Source organism: Pseudopipra pipra, chromosome W (assembly GCF_036250125.1).
Source record: "Pseudopipra pipra isolate bDixPip1 chromosome W, bDixPip1.hap1, whole genome shotgun sequence".
Lineage (NCBI taxonomy): Eukaryota > Metazoa > Chordata > Aves > Passeriformes > Pipridae > Pseudopipra > Pseudopipra pipra.
Genome location: NC_087580.1, coordinates 30209367 through 30222303, shown reverse-complemented (window position 1 = coordinate 30222303; position 12937 = coordinate 30209367).

Genomic DNA, 12937 nt, shown 5'->3' with positions numbered 1-12937 from the left:
AGGCAACCAAACAGCCCCACAGGCAGGGGAACACCAGAGGCTGCCCTGGGGCAACGAGAGCAGGGAGCGGATCGGGCCCCCTGACACGTGGGCAGGCTCTGGGTTCAGCCTGACCAGGGGCAATTTGGCACCAACAGCACAGCCCCGACCGCTGGCTTGGCACGGGGGGCCCGAGCTCCCCCCTCTCCAGGCTCTCGGGGCATTTGCAGCTCCCTCCTCTCTCCAGCCTCCCCCGCTCTCCAGGGATCAAGGCATGGGGACAGAGAGTGACCCCCACGGCAAACCCGCTCCCGTTCTCCCCCCTCCCCTTAGCCCCCCTCTCCTACCCCTTTCCAATCAGCCTCCCAGATCCTGACCCCCACCAGCTCCCTTTGGGGGTCCCACCCGCTCTTTTCGCTTCTCTCACCCCTTTCACATCGTGGCCGCTCCGCTCACCCGACAGCGGCAGGAAGGGCAGGGACAGGGGTGGAGCAGCAACAGCAACAGCAGGAGAACAATTGTCCCCCATCCCATGGGTGCCCGGGAAGGGGAACTCATCCCAAATATCCTGGGGGGAGAATGGGGGGTCGGGACATACTCGGGCTGCCAGCACAGATTTCCCTGCAAAGTCTGCAGGGAGTCAAACCCTGGAGAGGAGATTGTGCCCCATGGATGGGATTGCAGAGGGTCCCTCAGGCCCCCAGCAGAAATCAGCAATCAGGAATATACACAAAAGGCCCCCACAAAGATTTGGGGGGCAGTGTCTTGTAGCTAGGGAAGAGCATCATCCCACCGGGGCGGGGCTGGCAAGTGGGAGGCTGCTCCAGGGCTCTGCAAGAGGCCTCGTGCTCTGCTCGGCCCCACCACTGCCTGGTACCAACACCCCCGGCTGCCCCCGGCCCTGGGCAGCTCTGCTGCCACAGGCTGTGCCCTCACCGTGGCCCTGCAATGGCCCTGCCTGTCCCTCACCCGTGGCCCTGCCCGTGGCCCTGTCCCTTGGCTCTCTCTCTGCCAGCTCAGTGTGGGGCACACGGGCTGGGGGTCCCTCCCAAGCCCCCCGGGCAGCCGGCGTTGGCTGGGGGGATGTGAGGGCTGGGCCTGCTCAGCACAGCCCCGGCCTCGTGCCCAGCGCCTCTTTCCTGACCCACACAAGAGCTTCCCGGCCCCCCCAGGGCTCCCCTGCTGCTGCCTCTGCTCCTGGCCCTGCCTTTGCTGCTCCCTTGGCTGTGGCAGCGGCTGCAGGGGGGGATGGCAGCAGCTTCAGCTCCACGGCACTTCCTGGGGGGAGCTCAGCCCGGGGGGGACGGGCAGGGACCTGATGGGGATGGACAGGGGCCCAGCAGGGACAGACAGGGCCTGCAGGGGAAGGCACAGGGACAACCTGAACCCCCACACTGCCACCGCTGTCTCTGCTCCTCCTTGCAGGCTCCGTGGCCAGGCACAGTTTGTGTTCCTGGGTGCCCACCATCTCAGCACTTGGAGACGCTCACATCAGCGCCCGCAGCTCTGCAGCAAAGCCCCAGCTCACCTGGCACACAGGGGATGGACACAGCACCTGCTCGGGGATGGGCTTTCACAGCTTTGCCTCTCTTCCCACCACAGGGCTCTCCTTCCTCAGCAGCACCTCTGCCTTGCACTTATTCTCAGCCTCACCTCAGGGACAGCTCTGGGCTCACCTCCGCGCCACTTCTCAGCCTCACCTCAGGGCCTGGGCTCAAGGACAGGAACCTGCAGGCAGGGGACATCATGTGCAAGCTGAGGGCTGCCTGCTTGCACTGGCCTCTGGGCTTCTTTCTCCTTCTACAACCAGCCCACAACTCAGCCTACTTTTCTAACACAACACATTTACAGACTAACCTTGGAGATAGATATGGACAGACATCTCTATCCCCCTGGGGATAGAGCCTCAAGCATGTGCTGCCATAGGAATGGCAATCACAGAATCACAGAATCAGCCCAGTTGGAAAAGACCTCCGAGATCATCAAGTCCAACCCTTGATCCAACCCCGCTGTGCTTCCCAGACCATGGCACTGAGGCCACATCCACTCTCACCTTCAACACCTCCAGGGATGCTGACTCCACCCTCTCCCTGCCCAGACCATTCCAAGGCCTGATTACTCTCTCTGTAAAAAATTCCTTCCTAATATCCAACCTAAACCTCCCCTGGCACAGCTCAAGACCCAGCCCTCTTGTCCTACTGCTGCTTCCTGGCACAACAGCCCCACCCCCACCTGGCTCCAACCTCCTGGCAGGGACTTGCAGACAGTCAGGAGGTCTCCCCTGAGCCTCCTCTTCTCCAGCCTCAACACCCCCAGCTCCCTCAGCCTCTCCTCACACCACTTGTGCTCCACTCCCTTCCCCAGCCTCGCTGCTCTTCTCTGTACCTGCTCCAGCCCCTCCAGGGCCTTCCTCAACTCAGGGGCCCAGAGCTGGACACAGCACTCCAGGGGTGGCCTCACCAGCGCTCACTCCAGCCCAACAATCACTTCCCTGCTCCTGCTGACACACTCTTCTTCACACAGGTCCCTCTGCAGAGCCCTCCTGCCTTCCAGCACATCAACACACCCCCAGCTTGGTGTCACCTGCACATTTGCTGATGAAATGCCTGGTTCTGCAGCAGCTGCAGATGCTCAAGGGGCAGCAGGACCAAGTCAGGGGCCTGGGGGGGCCTGGGGGGCTTTGGGGTCCTGGAGGGTCCTGGGGGAGCTGGGGAGGGGCTTTGGGGATTGGGGGTACAGACCAGCACAGATCAGGACAGACCAGTACCTCCTCACTGCTCCCCAGATCTCTCCTGGAGCTGGGCCACGTTGTCATGGGACACCTGAGCCCCCCCACTGCTCTCCCAGTACAGCCCAGTGCCCTCAGTACAGCCCACTGTGTTCCTGTCCCAGGGTGCTGCGTGATCCCTCTTGGGGGGGGTTGGAAGGGATTTGGAGGAGGCTGGGGGAGATTTGGCTGGATCTGTGGGGGGGTTGGATGGGGATTTGGGAGGTTTTAGGGGTCTTTGGGTGAATTTGGGGGAGTTAAAAGGGTCTTGGGGGCATTGGGGTTTCAAAAGTATCCGGGGGAAAGGGGATTAATGTTCCTGTCCCAGGGTGCTGGGTGATCCCTCTTTGGGGGGGGAGGGTTGGGAGGGATTTGAGGGGGTGCTGGAGGAGATTTGAAGGGATCTGGGTAGTTTGGATGGGGATTTCAGGATTTTGGGGGGGCTTTAGGTGCATTTAGGGAAGTTAAAAGAGGTCTTGGGGGCAATCAGGGGGTAAAAGGGATCTGTGGGGGGAGGGGATTAAAGGGAAAATGAGGGTTAGGGGACATTTGGGAAGGGTTAATGGGGCCTGGGGGGGGAGAGGATGGGCTGCAATATGAGCAGGTGAACCCTGAGATCCCCCTTGGTGTCCCCCAGACCTTCTTGGTGTCCCTAATTTCCCCCTTGACACCCCGAGACACCCCTGGTGTCTCCAGCATCCCCAGGGCCTCTCCATGACCCCAATTCTCCCCTTTGACACCCCCAATTCCACTGTCCACAAACCCCATCCCAGTTCCCCAAACCCCATCCCTGATGTCCCCAACCCTCCATCTCACCCCAGGAGCCCCCCCTGGACCCTTTGACCCCAAAAACGCCCCCTCCCCACGCTCACAGAAAGGCCAAGGGCATCTGGGGACACACTGGGGACAGTTCGGGGGCTTTGAGGGGAACTGGGGGATTACTGGGGGATACTGTGACACACTGGGGGGAACCAGGGGGCACTGGGAGGGACTGAGGGGGTTACTGAAGGACACTGGGAGGGACTGGAGGTGAACTGGGGCACACTGGGGGTCACTGGCAGAGAATTGGGAAGTTACTGGGGGATTACCAGGACACATGGGGGGACACTGGCAAGTAAGTGGGCCATACTGAGGGTCATTTGGAGGTCATTGGGATATACTGTGGGCACTGGGATCCCCTAACCCAGATGTGGTACATCTCCCCCCCCGGATTTTGGGGGGCACCCCAAGGCCCCTTCTCTTAGGGGCTGGGGATCCCCTGCACCCCACTGCTGGGCTTTAGGGGACCCCCCACAATACCCTCAAAACCCCTGAAATACCCTCCGAAATCCATCCCTCGACCCGTCGAAACCTCCTCAAGGTCCCCTCAAATCCCCTCAGAGACCTCATCCCTCCCCAGCACCCCCTAAACTTTCTCAGTGACCCGAAAAACCCATCCGGGATCCCCCAAGCCCATTCAGGGACCCCCCCAAGCCCCCTCAGGGCCCCTCAAAAACGTCTGGGACCCCTTAAACCCCCTAGAGACCCCAAAAGTGCCGAAAAAGTCCCCTCAAAGCCTCCCAGGAACCCCAAACCTCCCCAGAGAGCCCCAAAGCCCACCTGGGACCCCCCCAAATCTACTCAGAAAACAAAACCCTCTCAGAGACGCCCAAACCTCTTCAGGGACCTTCAACCTCCCCCCTGAGTCCCTTCAGGGACCCCTCAAAACCTCCTCGGGAACCCCCGAACTCCTCCGCTAAGCCTCCACGAGACCTCCAGCCCTTCCACCCACACCCGCGCTCCCCGCAGCCCCCGAGGGGATCCCCAGGGATCCGCTCTCACCGAAACCCCCGCCAGCTCACACAGCGAGCGCAGCGACCGCCACCCCCTCCCCTGCCGCTCCCACGCGGCCAACATGGCGCCCGCTCTGCCCGCCCTCCGCCTTCAGAGACCCGCCCCGCGCGGGTGGGGGCGTGGCAGGGGGCGGGCGGGGGCCGTGGCCGCGCGCTGATTGGCTGCGGGGCGGGTCGGTAAAGACGGTGCGTGCGCAGAGCGAGCGCCATGTTGGCTGTCGGGAATCCGTGATGGCGGCGGGGTCTGTCCTTTGTTGTGAGTGCGGGCGGGGGGGGCGGCGAGAGCGGGGTCTGGGGATCCCCTCGGGGGCTGCGGGGAGCGCGGGTGTGGGTGGAAAGGCTGGAGGGCTCGGGAGGGTTTAGCGGGGGGATTCGGGGGTTCCCGGGGACGTTGTGAGGGGCCCCTGAGGGGGTTCGGTGTCCTGAGGGGACTCAGGGAGGAGTTTGAAGGTCCCTGAGGGGGTTTGGGAGTCTCTGAAGGGGGTTTTGGTTTCTGAGGAGATTTGGGGTGTCCCAGATGCGCTTTAGGGGTTTTTAAGGAGGTTTGGGGGTCCGGGGGGGCTTTACAGGGACCTTTTAGCTTGTTTTAGGGTCTCTAGCGGGTTTAAGGGGTCGCAGACGGTTTTGAGGGTCCCTGAGGGGGACTGGGGGGTCCCTGAATGGGCTTGGGGAATCCCAGGTGGATTTTGCGGGTCACTGAGAGGGTTTTGGGGGTGCTGAGGAGGAATGAGGTCTCTGAGGGGATTTGAGGGGACCTTGAGGAAGTTTCAGTAGGTCGAGAGAGAGATTTTAGGGGTTTTGAGGGGATTTTGTGGAGTCCCCTAAAGCCCAGCAGTGGGTTTAGGGGGTCCCCCAGCCCCAGGGGAGGGGTCCTAGGGATGCCCCCCAAAATCGGAGGAGGTGGATATATTACATGAGGGTAAAGCTGATCCCAATGCCCCCAGTATATCCTAATGATCTCCCAGTGACCCTCAGGATGGCCCAGTAGTCCCCCAGTGACCACATAGTGTATCCCAGGGAGCAGCCAGTAACTCCCAGTATGGCCTGGTAACCTCCCAGTGTCCCCCCATGTGTCTTGGTAATCCCCCAGTAACTCCCCAGTTCTCTGCCAGTGACCCCCAGTGTGCCCTAGTTTACGTCCAGTCCCTCCCAGTGCCCTCCCAGTGTCCTTCAGTAACCCCCAGTCCCTCCCAGTGCCCCCTGGTTCCCCCCAGTGTGTCCCAGTATCCCCCAGTAATGATCCAGTGCCCCCCAAAGCCCCCCAACTGTCTCCAAGGTGTCCCCAGATGCCCTTGGCCTTTCTGTGAGCGTGGGGGGGGAGGAGCGTTTTTGGGGTCAGAGGGTCCAGGGGGGGCTCCTGGGGTGAGATGGAGGGTTGGTGACATCAAGGATGGGATTTGAGGACAGTGGGGAGGGGTTTAGGGACAGTGGAATTGGGGATGTCAAGGAGAGAACTGGGGCCATGGGGAGGTCCTGGGGACATTGGAGACACCAGGGGGGTCTTGGGGTCTCAAGGGGGGAACTGGGGACACCAAGAGGGTCTTGGGGACACCAGGGGGGGTCTCAGGACTCACCTGTTCATGGAGCTGCCCCGCCCCTCCCCCCCTAAAGCCCCATTAACCCCCCCAAATGTCTGTTAACCTCCATTTTTTCTTAAATCTCCTCCCCACACAGATCCCTTTGATGCCCCAATCCCCCAAAACCCATTTTAACACCCCAAATGCTCCCAAAGACCCCCAACCCCCTCAAAATCCCCATCCACCCCTTCCCAGATCTCTTCAAATCTCTCCCAGCACCCCCCCGCAAATCACTTCCAACCCCCCCAAAGAGGGATCACCCACAAACCTTGGGACAGGAACACAGTGGACTGTACTGGGGGCACTGGGCTGTACTGGGAGGGCACTGGGGGGGGCTCAGGTGTCCCACGACAAGGTGGCCCAGCTCCAGGAGAGATCCGGGGAGCAGTGAGGAGGTACTGGTCTGCACTGGTCTGTACTGGTTTGTACCCCCAATCCACAAACCCCCTCCCCAGCTCCCCCAGGACCCTCCCAGAACGAAAAGCCCCCTTCAGGCCCCTGATTTGGTCCTGCTGCCCCTTGAGTGTTTCCAGCTCTTGCAGAACCAGGCATTTCATCAGCAAATGTGCAGGTGACACCAAGCTGGGGGTGTGTTGATGTGCTGGAAGGTAGGAGGGCTTTGGAGCACAGATGGTGTGAGGAGAGGCTGAGGGAGCTGGGGTTGTTGAGGCTGGAGAAGAGGAGGCTCAGGGGAGACCTCCTGACTGTCTGCAAGTCCCTGCCAGGAGGTTGGAGCCAGGTGGGGGTGGGGCTGTTCTGCCAGGAAGCAGCAGTAGGACAAGAGGGCTGGGTCTTGAGCTGTGCCAGGGGATGTTTAGGTTGGATATTAGGGAGCAATTTTTTCCCAAGAGAGTAATGAGGCCTTGGAATGGGCTGGGCAGGGAGGGGGTGGAGTCAGCGTCCCTGGAGGTGTTGAAGGTGAGAGTGGATGTGGCCTCAGTGCCATGGTCTGGGAAGCACGGCAGGGTTGGATCCAGGGTTGGACTTGATGATCTCAGAGGTCTTTTCCAACCTGGCTGATTCTGTGATTCTGTGATTCCCATTCCTATGGCAGCACATGCTTGAGGCTCTATCCCCAGGGTGATAGAGATGTCTGTCCATATCTATCTCCAAGGTTAGTCTGTAAATGTGTGGTGTTAGAAAAGCAGGCTAAATTCTGCGATGGTTGTAGAAGGAGAAGGAAGCCCAGAGGCCAGTGCAAGCAGGCAGCCCTGAGCTTGCCCATGATGTCCCCTCCCTGCAGGTTCCTGTCCTTGAGCCCAGGCCCTGAGGTGAGGCTGAGAAGTGGCGCGGAGGTGAGCCCAGAGCTGTCCCTGAGGTGAGGCTGAGAATAAGTGCAAGGCAGAGGTGCTGCTGAGGAAGGAGAGCCCCATGGTGGGGAAGAGGAAAAATCGTGCCCATCCCCGAGAAGGTGCTGTGTCCATCCCCTGTGTGCCAGGTGAGCTGGGGCTTTGCTGCAGAGCTGCGGGCGCTGATTTGAGCGTCTCCAAGTGCTGAGATGGTGGGCACCCAGGAACACAAACTGTGCCTGGCCACGGAGCCTGCAAGGAGGAGCAGAGACAGCCCTGGCAGTGTGGGGGTCCAGGTTGTCCCTGTGCCTTCCCCTGCAGGCCCTGGCTGTCCCTGCTGGGCCCCTGTCCATCCCCATCAGGTCCCTGCCCGTCCCCCCCGGGCTGAGCTCCCCCCAGGAAGTGCCGTGGAGCTGAAGCTGCTGCCATCCCCCCCCTGCAGCCACTGCCCCAGCCAAGGGAGCAGCAAAGGCAGGGTCAGGAGCAGAGGCAGCAGCAGGGGAGCCCTGGGGGGCCGGGAAGGTCTTGTGTGGGTCAGGAAAGAGGCGCTGGGCACGAGGCCGGGGCTGTGCTGAGCAGGCCCAGCCCTCACATCCCCCCAGCCAACGCCGGCTGCCCGGGGGGCTTGGGAGGGACCCCCAGCCCGTGTGCCCCACACTGAGCTGGCAGAGAGAGAGCCAAGGGACAGGGCCACGGGCAGGGCCACGGGTGAGGGACAGGCAGGGCCATTGCAGGGCCACGGTGAGGGCACAGCCTGTGGCAGCAGAGCTGCCCAGGGCCGGGGGCAGCCGGGGGTGTTGGTACCAGGCAGTGCTGGGGCTGAGCAGAGCACGAGGCCTCTTGCAGACCCCTGGAGCAGCCTCTCACTTGCCAGCCCCGCCCCGGTGGGATGATGCTCTTCCCTAGCTACAAGTCACTGTCCCCCAAATCTTTGTGGGGGCCTTTTGTGTATATTCCTGATTGCTGATTTCTGCTGGGGACCTGAGGGACCCTCTGCAATCCCATCCATGGGGCACAATCTCCTCTCCAGGGTTTGACTCCCTGCAGACTTTGCAGGGAAATCTGTGCTGGCAGCCCGAGTATGTGCCGACCCCCAGCACTCCCCCCAGGATATTTGGGATGAGTTCCCCTTCCCGGGCACCCATGGGATGGGGGGCGATTGTTCTCCTGCTGTTGCTGTTGCTGCTCCGTCCCTGTCCCTGCCCTTCCTGCCGCTGTCGGGTGAGCGGAGCGGCCACGATGGGAAAGGGGCGAGAGAAGCGAAAAGAGCGGGTGGGACCCCCAAAGGGAGCTGGTGGGAGTCAGGATCTGGGAGGCTGATTGGAAAGGGGTGGGAGAGGGGTGCTAAGGAGAGGGGGGAGATTGGGAGTAGGGTTGCCGTGGGGGTGCCTTTGTGTCCCCATGCCTTGATCCCTGGAGAGCGGGGGAGGCTGGAGAGAGGGGGGAGCTGCGAGAGCCCCGAGAGCCTGGAGAGGGGGGAGCTCGGGCCCCCTGTGCTGAGCCAGCGGTCAGGGCCGTGCTGTTGGTGTCAAATTGTGCCTTCTCAGGCTGAACCCAGAACCCGCCCACGTGTCAGGGGGCCCGATCTGCTCCCTGCTCTCGTTGCCCCAGGGCAGCCTCTGGTGTTCCCCTGCCTGTGGGTCTGTTTGGTTGCCTTGGGCACAGCTGGCCCTTGTGCAAGGCTGTGCCCTTGGGGGCTCTTTGGGGTGGGCGGGAGGTGTTTTTGGGGGTGCCGGGCTGGGCTGGTGGCAGAGCTCTGGCGGTGGGTGGGGGGATGCGGGTTCCCCCCGCGGTGGGGGTTGGTGTTGCTGGGTCAGGCCCCACCGGCTCCATTGTCAGCCCGGTGCCAGCGGGGGGGACACAGCGGGTTTGGGGCCCCCCGGGAGTGCTGGGGGTGGGTGTGGAGCCCGGGAGCTGCTGAGTGTGGAGGGCGGAGCGGGGAGATGCCGGAGCTGGGGGACCCCCGTCAGCCTGGAGGGGGAAGCACAGAGAAGGGGAAGCCCTGAATGTGGGGACCCCTGGGATCCCTGGGACAACAGAGTGGAGAACCTGGAGAGGGGGAATGTCTGGGAACTTGGCATCCCGAAGGCGAGAGTCAGAGGAGAAGGGACCCTTGGGACACCCAACACTCCCAGCATCCCTGAGTGGGACCTGCAGCATTGCAGAGAAGGAAGCTGTTCCCAACCCCGGAGGGGACAGACCAGAGAGGGGTAACTCCTGGGAGAATTTCTTTGGCTTAACCTTCATATTTTGGAGTATTTTCTAGCTGAATCTCAAGTTTTTGCATTTTCGGTGGGTGAGGGTCTTCTTGCATGTTTTGAGAGGGTTTTTGCCTGAATCTCAGAAGTTTGGGTTTTTCTGGGCTGAATCTTGGTGTTTTGGAGGTTTTTATGGACACAGGATGCCTGGTGAGTTCTAGAGATGGACTTGGTCAGGAGGAACCCCCAAGCCAACGCGCTCAGCCCTTGTTTTCCCCCCCATCAGGATTTGTCCTTCCCAAAGCTTGGGCGGATGGAGGAGGAGGCTGCGAGGAAGAGGAAGATGCCTTGGGCCCCCCAGGCAGGTGAGGAGGAAGTCAGTGTCCCTTTGGGCGGGTGTTGTGCTGGCTCTGTCAGCCGAGCATGGCCCCGGCTGCAGGACAACCCCGCTGGCGCCGCCGTCCTGCCGGGGCCGGAGTTGGGGGGATGTCCTTGGCCTTCCCTGTGGGCCGGAGGCAAATCCCCTCCCTGTCCTTCTTGCTTCCTGCCCCAGGCCCCGAGCTGAGGACGGAGAGCCCGGAGGACAAATCCCCCCGTGAGACCCTGGTGGGAGAGGCCGTTTTGAAGGGCTCCCCGGTGCAGGAAGGCAGTGGGGAGGAAAAGGGCCGGAGATCCCCCCGCAGGAGGGGCTGCAAAGCCAGCCCAGGGGGCTGTGAGGAGGAAAGAGCCAACCTGTGCCAGGAAGGCGGCCGGAGCTTGAGGCGGAGCTGCAAGCTGGTGGTCCCTGAGCAACCTCCCAGCAGGGAGAAGCCCTTCAGGTGCTTGGAATGTGGGAAGAGCTTCAGGACAAGCACCATCCTCCTTCGCCACCAGCACATCCACACTGGGGAACGTCCCTACACGTGTAGGGAATGTGGGAAGAGCTTCAGGCAGAGCTCCAACCTGATCCAACACCAGTGTATCCACACTAGGGAATGGCCCTACACATGTGGGGAATGTGGGAAGAGCTTCAGTTACAGGGACAGCCTCTGCAAACACCAACTCATCCACACCGAGGAACGGCCCTACAAGTGCTTGCAATGTGGGAAGATGTTTCAGACCAGCTCAACTCTCCTCAGGCATGAGCGGATGCACACAGATGAGAGGCCCTTCCGCTGCACTGACTGTGGGAAGGGCTTCAAGCACAACTCCCACCTCATCAGGCACCAGCTCATCCACACTGGGGAACGGCCCTACAAGTGCTTGGAATGTGGGAAGAGGTTTCAGACCAGCTGGAATCTCCTCAGGCATGAGCAGACACACACGGATGAGAGGCCCTTCCGCTGCACCGACTGCGGGAAGGGCTTCAACCGGAACTCCAACCTCGTCAGGCACCGGCGCATCCACACCGGGGAGAGTCTCTACAAGTGTGGGGAGTGTGGGAAGAGCTTCACCCAGAGCTCTGCCTTGACCAAACACCAACGGACCCACCAGTAAGGGAAGCCCTGTGACTGCCCCGACTGCAGGAAGAGCTTCGGCCGCTGCTTCCACCCCAAATGAACCCCCTGATGGTGAGGCAACCCCTGGAGTCCAGTGACTGTCACTCCATCCCTTTCAACCACAAAGGGCCAGTCCCCTTTCACAGGGGCAGCTTCTTCCAACAGAACCCTTTTTGGGGGGTGTGTGGAGATTCCTGCCTTGGCTGGGGACCCTCCAAGGTCACTGCTCAAGGTTGAGAGCAGAGATCTCCCCCCGAGCGTTGGTCTGGGGGAGTTCCATCCATCTCTAGTTAAGAATTATTGCTTTTGTGCCAGCTTGAGTAGAATTGCTTCAACAATTGCTTTAGTGTAGAGCACTGTCCTGTCTTATCCTGTACTTCTGGTAGTTTTAGTGTTTCTATTGTGCAGTAAATAATTCTGATGAAGATCTTTTGTCTGATCATTTGTAACCCTAAATAAATTCATTTCTATCAATAGATCTGTTTTGCCATCATTAAAACCTGGGGGACAAAAGTGATTCTGTCAAATTTCTGTAATTCCTCTAAACTGAAAGTGTTGGCATAATCCAAGGCTGAGATTGGATCCAGCAGCCCCCAGCACCCCACAGTCAGTTGGGAGCTCAGGGGGGCCACCACCCATTGCCAACTCCCCTGTGCCCAAAGACCCCCATGGGACCATCAGACCCTCCAGACAACCCTCCCTTTCCCACCCTTCTCTCTGTTCCTTCCATATTCCCATTGTCCCCTCAATCCCCCATTTCCCCCCAAACAGTTTTGGGGTCCCAACCAATACTTTTTGCCCCCTCTCCTGTGGGCACTGAAGGAGAAAATGAGGCTGCACACACAGAGTTCCATTGCGGGACTTGTCCCCCCATCTTTCCGGCGTCCCCCTTTCATTGGGGTTCCTTTGGAAACAGTGCCTGGGCTTTGTCTTTTAGTCCACTGGAATTCCCAGCATGGCCCCAAAGCAGTGCCCTGATCCCACACATTCCCCTCCCCTCATGTGCTGGCTGTGTTCAGCCACCAGAGAAAAACACAGAGAAAAAACCATGCAGGGCATTCCAAGTGGTTTCCACTTTGGCAAACTGCACTCTCTGGATGGAAAACACCAGTCAAGGCCAAAACACTCCTTTTGGATCCTGATTAACTGAGAGTTGCAGCTCCTGCCTTAACTTGTTCCCATAAAAATTCTCAGGGTTCCTTTGGTTCAAGGAGGCCCCACATGTCCCAATGGCCCCTTGATTCCTTGGGGTTCCACAGTCTCCGAAAGTTCCTGTAGTTCCATGAGGCCCTGCAAACCCAAAATGCCCTTTGGATTCTCGGAGATTTCCCATTGTCCCAGGGTCTCTTGTACTTCAGAAGCAGCTGCAGTGGGACAGTGGCCCCTTGGTTCCGTGAGCTCTGCAGTGTTCCAGGAATCCTTGGGTTCCAGGAGAGCCTGCAGTTTCACAAGGAGCACTTGAATGCAGGAGGTTCTGCAGGGTCCCAATGGCCCCTGGATTCTGGAAGGTCAGAAATATTTAAGGGCTCCCTTGGTTCCAGGAGATTTGACAGTGTCCTAGAATTCCTTTGATTTCATGAGGCCCTGGATTGTCCCAATGGCCTCCCGATTCCATCAGCCCCCTCAATGTCCCAATGGTCCCTTGGTTCCATGAGTTTCCACGGTGTCCCAGGGTTCCTTTTGTTCCATGGGGAGCTGCAGTGTCACAATGGGCCCTGAATTCCAAGAGTTTTGCCAGGGTGACAGTGCTGCCTTGATTCCATGAGATTCCATAGTGTCCCCGGGCTCTTTTGGCTCCAGAAGACCCTACAGTGTCA